Below are 13,161 nucleotides of genomic sequence, written 5' to 3' on the forward strand. Positions count from 1 at the left end.
GCACTGTGGGAGAACCGTCACCACACGGACTGCAGCGGTTCAAGAAGGCGGCTCACCACCACCTTCTCGAGGGCAATTAGGGATGGGCAATAAATGCTGGCCTCGCCAGCGATGCCCACATCCCGTGAACGAAAAAAAAAAAAAATCCATTAAGTTTACACCAGATAGCCAAGATCCTTTGAGGCTAATTTAAAAGGTTCTTCTGTCTCTGTCCTTGTATATGTGAGCATGCAGCATAAGTATGCCTTTAATTCAGCACTATTTGCTTTAATAATACATTTTTCACTTTTTCCCCCAGTTTCTTGTTAATTCTGGTATTGACAGCCCTCTAAGTTCCAGTACCTTGGCCAATTGGTTATTCCTCACATGTGAGCCTACTCAGTGAGTGTCAGCAGGCTATTAAATCATGAAGGCCGCCACGGCCAAGGCCGAACCTGACTCCACCATATGTCCACACACGTCCGCTTTCCAACCCAGGTCACTGGATAGCGACCATTAGCGAGAACCCTGCAAATTTTTCTCAATTTTGGCTTTCCTGGTCTGTGTGGCTTGGACCTATGCCATTTACAAATCTTAATGAGTCCATAAACTATTGTTTTTGCATTATGTTTAATTCAATAAAAATCAGGACAGGAAAAGATAATGGGCCGGATTTTCCTATGAGCGACGAATGAATGTGCCCGCTGTGCGTTAGACTTGCATTTTCCCGTAGATATTTCATGGGCTTTTGCTTGGCAAGTTCCTCTCATCGAGCGCTCAATCCAACACAGCGCCCTCTCTCGGGCATCTGGGACCTGTGTGAACGGGGCAAGCAACTGTGTACCCCCTTAACCAATCAGATTGAAGCATGTTAATTACCCACGCGGAGACTCAACCAGGACGTGTAAGTTAGAATAGTGAATTCAATGTCAAATTAGGTACAGAAAGTGAAATAATGAGAGGGTAAGAGATAGTGAATTAAGAGATAGAGTTAAAAGAGACAGAAAGAAAAAGTAAAAAAATAAAAAATCAAAGACTTTTTTTTGTAATGTCCAGCAACAATTAAAATCTGAAGGAAGGAGACCCCACACTTGTAAAAGTTAATTTTCAGTGCCAGAGAGGTTTCCAGAGAGTCATTAAGACCTACCAAGCCATTAACAGGGTGCTTAAACTTAAAATGACTTGATGTACCTGTTTTTGGCGAGATTAGTTCGTATCCATCGGGTCAATGCAGAAACTTCATCCCGTTCCATTCATTTGATTGAGGAGCCAGCTGGCAAGATGCCGGTCTCGTGCAGCTTACAGTGGAGGGTCACATCCGATACAGCAACTTCTGGATTTTCGCATTTAACTGCGCATGTGTGGTCGCTGGAAGTTGCCGTACCATTTACATAGAAATAATGGTGAGCCCTGTTGGCCTTGCCACTATTTTCACAGGAAGCTCCAGCCCAATAATTTGGCAATTTTACATAATTCACTAAGGTATATCAGTATATAACCTACAAATTATTGTTAGCCATATTAGTGGACGAACACTTGATGTATTCCCATGACATTTCTCATCTGCTATTTTAGCAGAACCATTTAAAATAATAGATTAGCGCTCACATTAAAATAGTGCAGCGAGAAACACATTTATTCAAATACGTTAAGCATTCATCCGCTAACAATAATTTCTAGGGTATAGATCTAGTACTTCTTTCCTTTTAAGATAGTTAGAAGAATAGCCATTTTTTTCAGGTCACTTGTTTTCATATCTTCACACTTGTGTGAAGTAGTGGAAGAATTTGCAGGCTGATTAATAGTTTGACAGGCCGCGACGTGAATGCTCCTTCCATGGCCGTAACCATCTTTATGACAACAGATAGAACAGTTAGTCTCATAACCCATACGATGAGGGGGGGAGTCCACCTACACCCACCGGACACAAGTATCCCGTGGGATGCCAACCCAGAATTCAGAGCCAGAGCTCCACTCGCTGGGACTGTCTCTAGCAGGGTTCAAACCCAGAGGTGGGAATGCTATTACTAAGCCAAAGACTGTTTCTTCAATTCAATTGAGTTTGTCTAGTCAATGCAACATTTAATAGTCCTTCATTTTATAAATTTGGTAAAATGTTAAAATCTGTCATTTTATTTTAAAGGCTAGATGAAATTGAAAGAGATCTGGGAAAGGAAACAAAAAGGCAAACACATCTAATGGCAGACAGCTGCAAAATACAGTATTCCCATTATTCCATTCTTTGCACTGATTGTCCACTAAAAACTCCAGATAATTATGGATGAGCAAGGGCATTCGGCTCATCTTAGTTCGTCCATTCAGAAAGACATTACACAATCTCCATTGTTTTTTTAAAATGACCTTAGGGTATGCCTTCACCACTCTATCTGGCAGTCTATGCCATGGATTGATGGCCCTTTGTGTAAAGAATGACTTCCTGATATTACTCCTAAATTTGTCTTTAATTACTTTGAACTTGTGTCCCCTAGTCCTAATCTCACAATTTAGTTTAAAATAATTTTCCAGATTTGCCTTTTCCATATTGTTAACTGTCTTAGATATCTCTATAATATCACCTCTCAGACATTTCCTTTCCAGGCTGAAAAGCCTAAATTTCTCCAGTCTTTCCTCATAACTCAGACCTTTGACACTAGGGATAAGTCTTGCTGTTCTTCTTTGCACTGCCTCCAGTGCTTGAATGTCTCCATTGCATTATAGTGACCAAAATGGGACACAGTACATAAGGTGTAGTCTGACCAGAGCACTGTATAGTTTGGTCATGTCACCCTCTGACTTGTATTCTACTGTTTTGGCTGTGTAATTCAAAATTCGATTGGCTTTGTTGATTGCTTCTCTGCTTTGAATATGTTGGACATGTAGATTGTCGAATCTACTAAAAGTCCCAGACCTCTTTAAACTTCATCTAGATATTTTGACACCTATCATGGAGTATGTATATAGCCCATTTTTCCTTTAAATGTGCAGTGCTCTATACTTTTCCATATTTAATTTCATCTGTTATTGTTGTGCCCATATACATATTTTGCCAACTAAATCTGGAAGTTCTTCTTAATTTGTTTCAAATCTTCTGTAATCAACTTGGTGAGTGTGTATACATGATGCACTGATCCTTCACAAAATCGTTAACAACTTGTACAAAATCCAAGCTGTGGCTCTCCCAATGGGTAGATACACCAGAAGGAAACCGTAGAGCCAATTTTTTTCTTGGTCTATGTTACCTGAGCAGGGTTCTCATCTATGGTAATGTTTAGAGGGCTATGGTCAGTGTTCCTGGGCTTGAGAGGGGGGGATAAAATCAGTCACTGTGTCTGCACCATTTAGTACCCCCTCCTGGGAAGTCAGCAAGGACACAATCAGGCTCAGATATGCTGCTGCCTCCATGTTTGAATAACCTGCAGTCACTACTTACTGTCTACACTAATGCACAAAGAATGGGTACTTGGGCAAAGAACCAGAAGGCTAGTATCTGTGAAACCATATCCCAGAAAGAAGCACTATCTCTAGGAAAAAAGAGTAAAAGGAGTCAAAACTGGAAGTGAAAAAAAAGATAGACTGAAGCTGTCACAGTCTTGTGGATGTGAACATTCATTAGCTGGTTCAGTCAGTCCTGTCTCATGCTTGAGTGCAGATCATTTTTAATGAGTCTCAAAACACTGAATGTGCATTCACTGACTAAATTATAGGCAGACATCACCAAGGTCAACTGTACAAAAGCCTTGAGACATAAAGAAAACATTTAAAAGATTCTCATGAAGTCATTCACACATCCCAGCTTGCCTTCTTTATCAGTTTCAGCAAAGAAAGAACTTGCATTCATATATCACATTATCACTTACTCAGGACACCCCAAAGTGCTTCACAACCAATGAATTACTTTAGAAATGTAGTTACTGTTGTTATGTAGGCAGTAAAAGTAGTTTCATGGATTTCCAGTTTAGTATACTTTGGTGTCCTTAACATATACTGTCGTTCTTCCTGCTGTTTCTCTTCACTTTAATGGATTTCCAGTTTAGTATACTTTGGTGTCCTTAACATATACTGTCGTTCTTCCTGCTGTTTCTCTTCACTTTAATCGCCTTTCAGTCATTAAGTTCAATGTAGGTCCAGTGACCGAGCTGGTTAAAATAATCTTTGAAAGTAAAAACAAAAGAGCACGGGCATAAGCGTCATCCAGCTCATCAAGCCCACATCTTCCATTGACTGATCATATATAATCTAACCCACCTACTTGATTTCTGGAGGGAAAGTTCCACAATAAATTTCCCTGAAGCTAAAAGAAATTAAACAAAACAAAATATTTATACATTCCCACTTCTCCATAACATAACTCCAGCCATACACCATCTATAGATGCTAACCCTAGTCCCAGTGACACAGAAACAATGTTGTAATTGACTGCTTTGATGTAGAATCGATGGCAATGGTCTTCTGCTGAGTTAGGGAAGTCTGCAGGAGCTGCACTGTAATGTAGTTTTCAGGGCACTTCCCTTCTGTAGGGGAGTTGTGATTCAACTACGTTCATATTTTTGACTGTTTCTGTCACTGATTTGTATAATTCCTTGAAACTGGAGTCACCATCACGTCTTAAAGTTACAAGATTCATCCTCAATAAGTTCTTGGGATGCTCTTAGATTTGAGATTGTAGAACTGTGCTGAGATTGTCATGAGTCATGATATGAGCTCACCAAGGAAGTCAAATATCTTCATTTGTGTAGAAATACCCAGTATTCTACTTTTAGGCTCTGGGTTAGAGATGCGGTCCTAGAGATAAATGATCTATCTATTTTCTAAAACCGTATCGTGGGAAGATTTCCTCTGGTTGCTATGAACAACATTACAAACAAAGTTGAAAGATTTCCACTCATCATTATTTTCAACAAAATCATAATCCCATTCTTTTAGGACATGTTTACAATTTTACTAGAAATGATCAACATAGGAATTCTTTATGCCATGTTTATATTGCCACTACACATAGCAATCAGAGGAGATCTCTTCCCAATGTTATCCAAAGCATTGTTGAGTGACCTTCCACAACTCAATTGTGCTAAAATCAAGTTAGAATTAAATCAGCTGTGCTTTTGTGCCGCATTGAAACATTTAAGATGAGGAAAGTGTGGTGAATAGGAGTTCGGTCACAATTCAAATCATAAGAATTGTATTAATGAGAGGTGACTGGTCACTTTAAATTTGTATTACTGCAGGCTGTGTTTCTTGGTTAAAGTAGAATTTGCATTCCATAAATATGTCTAGAAATTTCATTGTGAGGAAAACCAGACAATACAATGAAAGAATTACAGTTCTGTTGAGATACATTGCTGAGTGGAACTTAAATGGGGGTCAAAAGACACAAGGGGCAGCAGGTCCCGAGGTAGGATAGTCCCGCATTAAAAGTGCCACTGGTGTACATCATTACAACCTCTCCATAGAAATGGAGTCTGGTAGCACAGTCACCCAAGTATCTTTTACCCTGTATGTAAGTAAAGCTCAGCTTTCCAGTGAACATCATTCTGTAACCAGTCTGTGACTTCTCAAGCATTTAGAGCACAGGCTCTGGAAGCTGACATCACCACAAGAGCTGATCGTGGCTAAGTATTTGCACTTAAGCATATGTCAGATGAATATTTCACTGCATGGTTGTTACTGAAGTGCCTGGAGCAATCCTCTGGATCCATGAGGTCAAGCCTTACAAAGCATTTGCTATAAGTCTGTCTCACTTCAGTGAATCTTACCCAATGTTACATTCCTATAAGAGGTGCTCCATTTACTAAATTAGGAATCTTTTTATTAATGGAGCAATATCGTCACAAAAAATGTTTTTCTTTTTTGATTAGGGGAGAAAGAAGAGCGAGGACAACCTTAGGTTACTTTTGTCATGTTTACTTCATGTGCAAAGGACATGATGATGTGTCTCAGAGCAGTTTATGCTCACATTTATAAACAAATGGAAAAAACTGTCAGATGCTTTTTCATGAAGTCAGTTCCCCTTCAACAAGACAGAAAAGTAAAAAATATTTACATTTATATAGCTGCTAATCACGTCATCAAGACATCTCAGAGCACTTCACACAGTGAATTACTTTCAGACTGTTGTTACGTAGGCAAATGTGCCAAGCCATCCTGCATTACCAAAGTCCCACAAACAGCAATTGTCTGCTGCTTTTGATCGGCTGCAGCTCACTGCACGTCTTCTCCATCTAATCAGGCCACAGCTGCTGGACCTGCACTGCCCTGTTCTGCTTGGTTTCAAGCCCTCGTCAAATGGAAGTGACACTACTCAAGCATTCCCTTAGCCTGCTGTTCAATCAATGTATTGAGAAGCACAACATGAAAAGCTTCAGGTTTCAAAAAACAACTTGATTCAACCTCTGGTAAAACTTCAGACCAAAGATAACAGCACAGACTATGGACTAAACCTCATCTGTATGGCTCAGTAGAACATCAGGCAGTGCTCTTACCCACTGAGCCATCAAGGGACTCCAGTTAGCAGATCGACCATGTTATAACCCCCTGTGGCATCCACGCCTACTAATAATGGTTATTGATAGCAGACAATGCCAATTGCGGTGTCTATTAATATATTAAATTCAGTACATGGGTTACATGTTCCATTGAAAACTCCTATGTAAATCTATTGATAAGAAGGGTCTAATTATAAGAAGGGTCACACTTTTTTTTAAATTACCTGTGCCGCCTGTAGGTGTTGCTGTGATACTACTTTCATTGATAGAGCTGTCACAACTTGCCTGTTACATAACACCCACTGTTTTATAGCGGGAGTTCTACATGGTAAAACAAAACTGCTTCAAGACTGAATGCAGTTGAAGGCTGGGGCCATTGGATGGTGCCGTGCAGCATATTTTCTTAGCTCTGAAGCACTGCCATGTTGGTTTTACATTCCATTGGTGTTAATTGTTTTGGGACATCCTGAGGACATGAAAAACAAATTCTTTTTCATTTAATTTTTTTTTTGCCCCGCTGGAAACACAAGGAGATTTAAAGAGTGATCAGTGATCTAACGTTCTGCAGACCTGGCTCTAAAAGAACTGAATCCTCAGATAACTTGAAAGTTTTGAGCTCACTACATTGAGCTCCTCCATCCCACTCTCCCTCTTTCTCCCCATTCCTCTTTCCCCCCTCTCGCCTTCCCATTCGACTCTTGATCTGCCTGCTTCACCTTCTCCCCCTCACCCCTTTCTACATGTGAATCTCTTATGTTCTGCTGTAACTCTTTTTAATTCCCCGGCCCAGTCTTGAATGCCCTGTTCTCTCCCTCTTTTTCTTTACTGTTCAAAATAGTTCTTCAAGTACTGTGGGCAATGCCATGAGAGATTTATGAGTATGTTCTTTTATTTCAAAAAGAAGCCTATTTGTGGAACAGGCAGCTGCATATTTGATCTTTTTATGTCCTGGTTACATATGGCAGGCAGAAGTTCTGGCAGGTAGAATCCTTGAGGCTACAACAGCAATTAAACTCAGGAACAGCCGGATGAATATTTCACCTTTGATCCAAATAACTATGAGATATAACTATTTTATCAAGAAAGATAGGAAATACTGATGATACAGCATAGTAAACCTTGCAGTTTGTAATGGCCCTATTTTTTCTGCTGTATCATAAAGTAATAGGGTTCATCAAAATAACTTTAAACAATAAGTCACAACACGGGGATCTCTTTTGATGTTGTTGTTTAAAAGGTTATTCCTGATGAAATAATTGAGGATTCCAGCTTGAAGTACTTACTGATTCTAACAGCAAGAGGGAGCTGGAGCAACATCAGTTGATGACATTAGATCGAGGTGCGACTGCTCCATTTGACAGGATATGTGAGTGTGAGTGGGGGGGGGGTGAGTGAGGGGGGGGTGAGTGAGGGGGGGGTGAGTGAGGGGGGGGTGAGTGTGTGAGGGGGGTGTGAGTGTGTGAGGGGGGTGTGAGTGTGGGGGAGGGGGTGAGTGTCGGGGGGTGAGTGTGGGGGGGTGAGTGTGGGGGAGGGGGTGAGTGTCGGGGGGTGAGTGTGGGGGGTGTGAGTGTGTGAGGGGGGTGTGAGTGTGGGGGGGGTGAGTGTGGGGGGTGTGAGTGTGGGGGAGGGGGTGAGTGTCGGGGGGTGAGTGTGGGGGGTGTGAGTGTGTGAGGGGGGTGTGAGTGTGTGAGGGGGGTGTGAGTGTGGGGGGGGTGAGTGTGGGGGTTGTGAGTGTGGGGGGTGTGAGTGTGTGAGGGGGGTGTGAGTGTGGGGGGTGTGAGTGTGGGGGGTGTGAGTGTGTGAGGGGGGTGTGAGTGTGGGGGAGGGGGTGAGTGTCGGGGGGTGAGTGTGGGGGGTGTGAGTGTGTGAGGGGGGTGTGAGTGTGGGGGGTGTGAGTGTGTGAGGGGGGTGTGAGTGTGGGGGGTGTGAGTGTGGGGGGTGTGAGTGTGTGAGGGGGGTGTGAGTGTGGGGGGTGTGAGTGTGGGGGGCGTGAGTGTGTGAGGGGGGTGTGAGTGTGGGGGGTGTGAGTGTGTGAGGGGGGTGTGAGTGTGTGAGGGGGTGTGAGTGTGTGAGGGGGTGTGAGTGTGTGAGGGGGTGTGAGTGTGGGGGGTGTGAGTGTGGGGGGTGAGTGTGAGGGGGGTGTGAGTGTGGGGGGTGTGAGTGTGGGGGGTGAGTGTGTGAGGGGGGTGTGAGTGTGTGAGGGGGGTGTGAGTGTGGGGGGTGAGTGTGAGGGGGGGTGAGTGTGGGGGGGTGAGTGTGTGAGGGGGGTGTGAGTGTGTGAGGGGGGTGTGAGTGTGGGGGGTGAGTGTGAGGGGGGTGTGAGTGTGTGAGGGGGGGGGTGAGTGTGGGGGGTGTGAGTGTGTGGGGTGTGAGTGTGGGGGGGGTGAGTGTGAGGGGGGTGTGAGTGTGGGGGGGGTGAGTGTGGGGGGGTGAGGGGGGGTGAGCGTGTGAGGGGGGGTGAGTGTGGGGGGTGTGAGTGTGTGAGGGGGGTGTGAGTGAGGGGGGGGTGAGTGTGGGGGGGGTGAGTGTGTGAGGGGGGTGTGAGTGTGGGGGGTGAGTGTGAGGGGGGTGTGAGTGTGAGGGGGGTGTGAGTGTGGGGGGTGAGTGTGAGGGGGGGTGTGAGTGTGTGAGGGGGGTGTGAGTGTGGGGTGTGAGTGTGGGGGGTGTGAGTGTGTGAGGGGGGTGTGAGTGTGGGGGTGAGTGTGAGGGGTGTGAGTGTGGGGTGAGTGTGAGGGGGTGTGAGTGTGAGGGGGGTGTGAGTGTGGGGGGTGTGAGTGTGTGAGGGGGGTGTGAGTGTGTGTGGGGGGTAGTGAGTGTGTGTGGGGGGTGTGAGTGTGTGAGGGGAGTGCGTGAGGGGGGGGTGAGTGAGGGGGGGGGGTGAGTGTGAGGGGGGTGTGAGTGTGTGAGGGGGGTGTGAGTGTGGGGGTGAGGTGTGAGGGGGGTGTGAGTGTGGGGGGTGTGAGTGTGTGAGGGGGGTGAGTGTGGGGGGTGAGTGTGGGGGGGTGAGTGTGGGGGTGTGAGTGTGAGGGGGGTGTGAGTGTGGGGGGTGAGTGAGTGTGTGGGGGGGGTGGTGAGTGTGTGGGGGGGGTGAGTGTGGGGGTGTGAGTGTGAGGGGGGTGTGAGTGTGGGGGGGGTGAGTGTGAGGGGGGTGTGAGTGTGGGGGTGTGAGTGTGTGGGGGGTGTGAGTGTGGGGGGGTGAGTGTGAGGGGGGTGTGAGTGTGAGGGGGGTGTGAGTGTGGGGGGTGTGGTGTGGGGGGGTGTGAGTGTGGGGGGGTGGTGGGGGGGGTGGTGTGGGGGGTGTGAGTGTGGGGGGGGTGAGTGTGGGGGGGTGTGGTGTGTGGGGTGTGGTGTGGGGGGGTGTGGTGTGGGGGGTGGTGTGGGGGTGGTGTGGGGGGGTGTGGTGTGGGGGGGGTGAGTGTGGGGGGGGGTGAGTGTGGGGGGGGTGGTGTGGGGGGGTGGTGTGGGGGGGTGGTGGGGGGGGGGTGGGGGGGGGGGTGGTGTGGGGGGTGAGTGTGGGGGGGGGTGGTGTGTGGGGGGGGTGGTGTGTGGGGGGGTGTGAGTGTGGGGGGTGGTGTGGGGGGGTGGTGTGGGGGGTGAGTGTGTGGGGGGGGTGTGGTGGGGGGGTGGTGTGTGGGGGGGGTGGTGTGGTGTGGGGGGGTGTGAGTGTGGGGGGTGGGTGGTGTGGGGGGGGGTGAGTGGGGGGGGGGGGGGGGGTGGGGGGGTGGTGTGGGGGGGGGTGGGTGTGGGGGGGTGGTGTGGGGGGGTGAGTGTGTGGGGGGGTGGTGTGTGGGGGGTGGTGGGGGGGTGGTGTGGGGGGGGTGTGAGTGTGGGGGGGGTGAGTGTGGGGGGGGTGTGGTGTGGGGGGGGTGAGTGTGGGGGGGGGTGGTGGGGGGGGGTGAGTGGGGGGGGTGGTGGGGGGGGTGAGTGTGGGGGGGGTGGGGGGGTGAGTGTGTGGGGGTGGGTGGTGGGGGGGGTGTGGGGTGGGGGTGGTGTGGGGGGGGGGGGTGGTGGGGGGGTGGTGTGGGGGGGGGTGGTGTGGGGGGGGTGGTGGGGGGGGGTGGTGTGTGGGGGGGGTGGTGGGGGGGGGTGGTGGGGGGGTGTGGGTGGGGGGGGTGTGGGTGGGGGGGTGGTGTGGGGGGGTGGTGTGGGGGGGGGTGGGGGGGGGGGTGGTGTGGGGGGGGGGGTGTGGGGGGGGTGAGTGTGGGGGGGGGTGGGTGTGGGGGGGGTGGTGGGGGGGGTGTGGTGGTGGGGGGGGTGGTGTGGGGGGGTGTGAGTGTGGGGGGGGTGTGGTGTGGGGGGGGTGAGTGTGGGGGGGGGTGGTGGGGGGGGGTGTGGTGGGGGGGTGTGGTGGGGGGGGTGGGTGGGGGGTGGTGTGGGGGGTGAGTGTGTGGGGGGGTGGTGTGTGGGGTGTGGTGTGGGGTGGGGGGGGGTGGTGTGGGGGGTGTGGTGGGGTGGTGGGGGGGTGTGGTGTGTGGGGGTGTGGTGTGTGGGGGGTGTGAGTGTGGGGGGGGTGTGAGTGAGGGGGGGTGTGGTGGGGGGGTGTGAGTGTGGGGGGTGAGTGTGTGAGGGTGGTGTGTGGGGGTGTGAGTGTGTGGGGGGTGGGTGTGGGGGGGGTGTGAGTGTGGGGGTGAGTGTGAGTGTGTGGGGGTGTGAGTGTGGGGGGTGTGAGTGTGTGGGGGGGTGAGAGTGGGGGGGGTGTGAGTGTGGGGGGTGAGTGTGAGGGGGGTGTGTGAGTGTGGGGGGGTGAGTGTGGGGGGGGTGAGTGTGGGGGGGTGAGTGTGGGGGGGGTGGTGTGGGGGTGTGAGTGTGGGGGGGGTGTGAGTGTGGGGGTGTGAGTGTGGGGGGGGTGAGTGAGGGGGGGTGAGTGTGGGGGGTGGTGTGGGGGGGGTGAGTGAGGGGGGGTGAGTGTGGGGGGGGTGAGTGTGGGGGAGGTGAGTGTGGGGGGTGTGAGTGTGGGGGGGGTGAGTGAGGGGGGGGTGAGTGTGGGGGGGGTGAGTGTGGGGGTGTGAGTGTGGGGGGTGAGTGAGGGGGGTTGAGTGTGGGGGGTGTGGTGTGGGGTGTGGTGTGGGGGGGTGAGTGTGTGGGGGGGAGTGAGTGTGGGGGGGGTGAGTGAGGGGGGGGGGGTGAGTGAGGGGGGGAATGAGTGTGGGGGGGTGAGTGTGTGGGGGCTGAGTGTGTGGGGGGGTGTGAGTGAGGGGGGGAATGAGTGTGGGGGGGTGAGTGTGTGGGGGGGCTGAGTGTGTGGGGGGGTGTGAGTGAGGGGGGTGTGAGTGAGGGGGGGGTGAGTGTGGGCTACGTGCAGGCTCGGACTGCTTCATTATCTGAGGGGTTGCGAATGGAACTGAACACTGTGCGATCATCAGCGAACATCCCCATTTCTGACCTTATGATGGAGGGAAGGTCATTGATGAAGCAGCTGAAGATGGTTGGGCCGAGGACACTGCCCTGAGGAACTCCTGCAGCAATGTCCTGGGGCTGAGATGATTGGCCTCCAACAACCACTACCATCTTCCTTTGTGCTAGGTATGACTCCAGCCACTGGAGAGTTTTCCCCCTGATTCCCATTGACTTCAATTTTACTAGGGCTCCTTGGTGCCACACTCGGTCAAATGCTGCCTTGATGTCAAGGGCAGTCACTCTCGCCTCACCTCTGGAATTCAGTTCTTTTGTCCATGTTTGGACCAAGGCTGTAATGAGGTCTGGAGCCGAGTGGTCCTGGCGGAACCCAAACTGAGCATCGGTGAGCAGGTTATTGGTGAGTAAGTGCCGCTTGATAGCACTGTCGACGACACCTTCCATCACTTTGCTGATGATTGAGAGTAGACTGATGGGGCGGTAATTGGCCGGATTGGATTTGTCCTGCTTTTTGTGGACAGGACATACCTGGGCAATTTTCCACATTGTTGGGTAGATGCCAGTGTTGTCGCTGTACTGGAACAGCTTGGCTAGAAGCACAGCTAGTTCTGGAGCACAAGTCTTCAGCACTACAGCTGGGATGTTGTCGGGGCCCATAGCCTTTGCTGTATCCAGTGCACTCAGCCGTTTCTTGATATCACGTGCAGTGAATCGAATTGGCTGAAGACTGGCTTCTGTGATGGTGGGGATATCGGGAGGAGGCCGAGATGGATCATCCACTCGGCACTTCTGGCTGAAGATGGTTGCAAACACTTCAGCCTTGTCTTTTGCACTCACGTGCTGGACTCTGCCATATTGAGGATGGGGATGTTTGCAGAGCCTCCTCCTCCCGTTAGTTGTTTAATTGTCCACCACCATTCACGACTGGATGTGGCAGGACTGCAGAGCTTTGATCTGATCCATTGGTTGTGGAATTGCTTAGCTCTGTCTATGGCATGTTGCTTCCACTGTTTAGCATGCATGTAATCCTGAGTTGTAGCTTCACCAGGTTGGCACCTCATTTTTAAGTACGCCTGGTGCTGCTCCTGGCATGCTCTTCTACACTCCTCATTGAACCAGGGTTGATCCCCTGGCTTGTTGGTAATGGTAGAGTGAGGAATATGCCGGGCCATGAGGTTACAGATTGTGCTGGAATACAATTCTGCTGCTGCTGATGGCCCACAGCGCCTCATGGATGCCCAGTTTTGAGCTGCTAGATCTGTTCTGAATCTATCCCATTTAGCACGGTGATAGTGCCACACAACAAGTTGGATGGTGTCCTCACTGCGAAGACGGGACTTCATCT

This window comes from Heptranchias perlo, chromosome 15, assembly GCF_035084215.1.
Source record: "Heptranchias perlo isolate sHepPer1 chromosome 15, sHepPer1.hap1, whole genome shotgun sequence".
In the NCBI taxonomy this organism is placed as follows: domain Eukaryota; kingdom Metazoa; phylum Chordata; class Chondrichthyes; order Hexanchiformes; family Hexanchidae; genus Heptranchias; species Heptranchias perlo.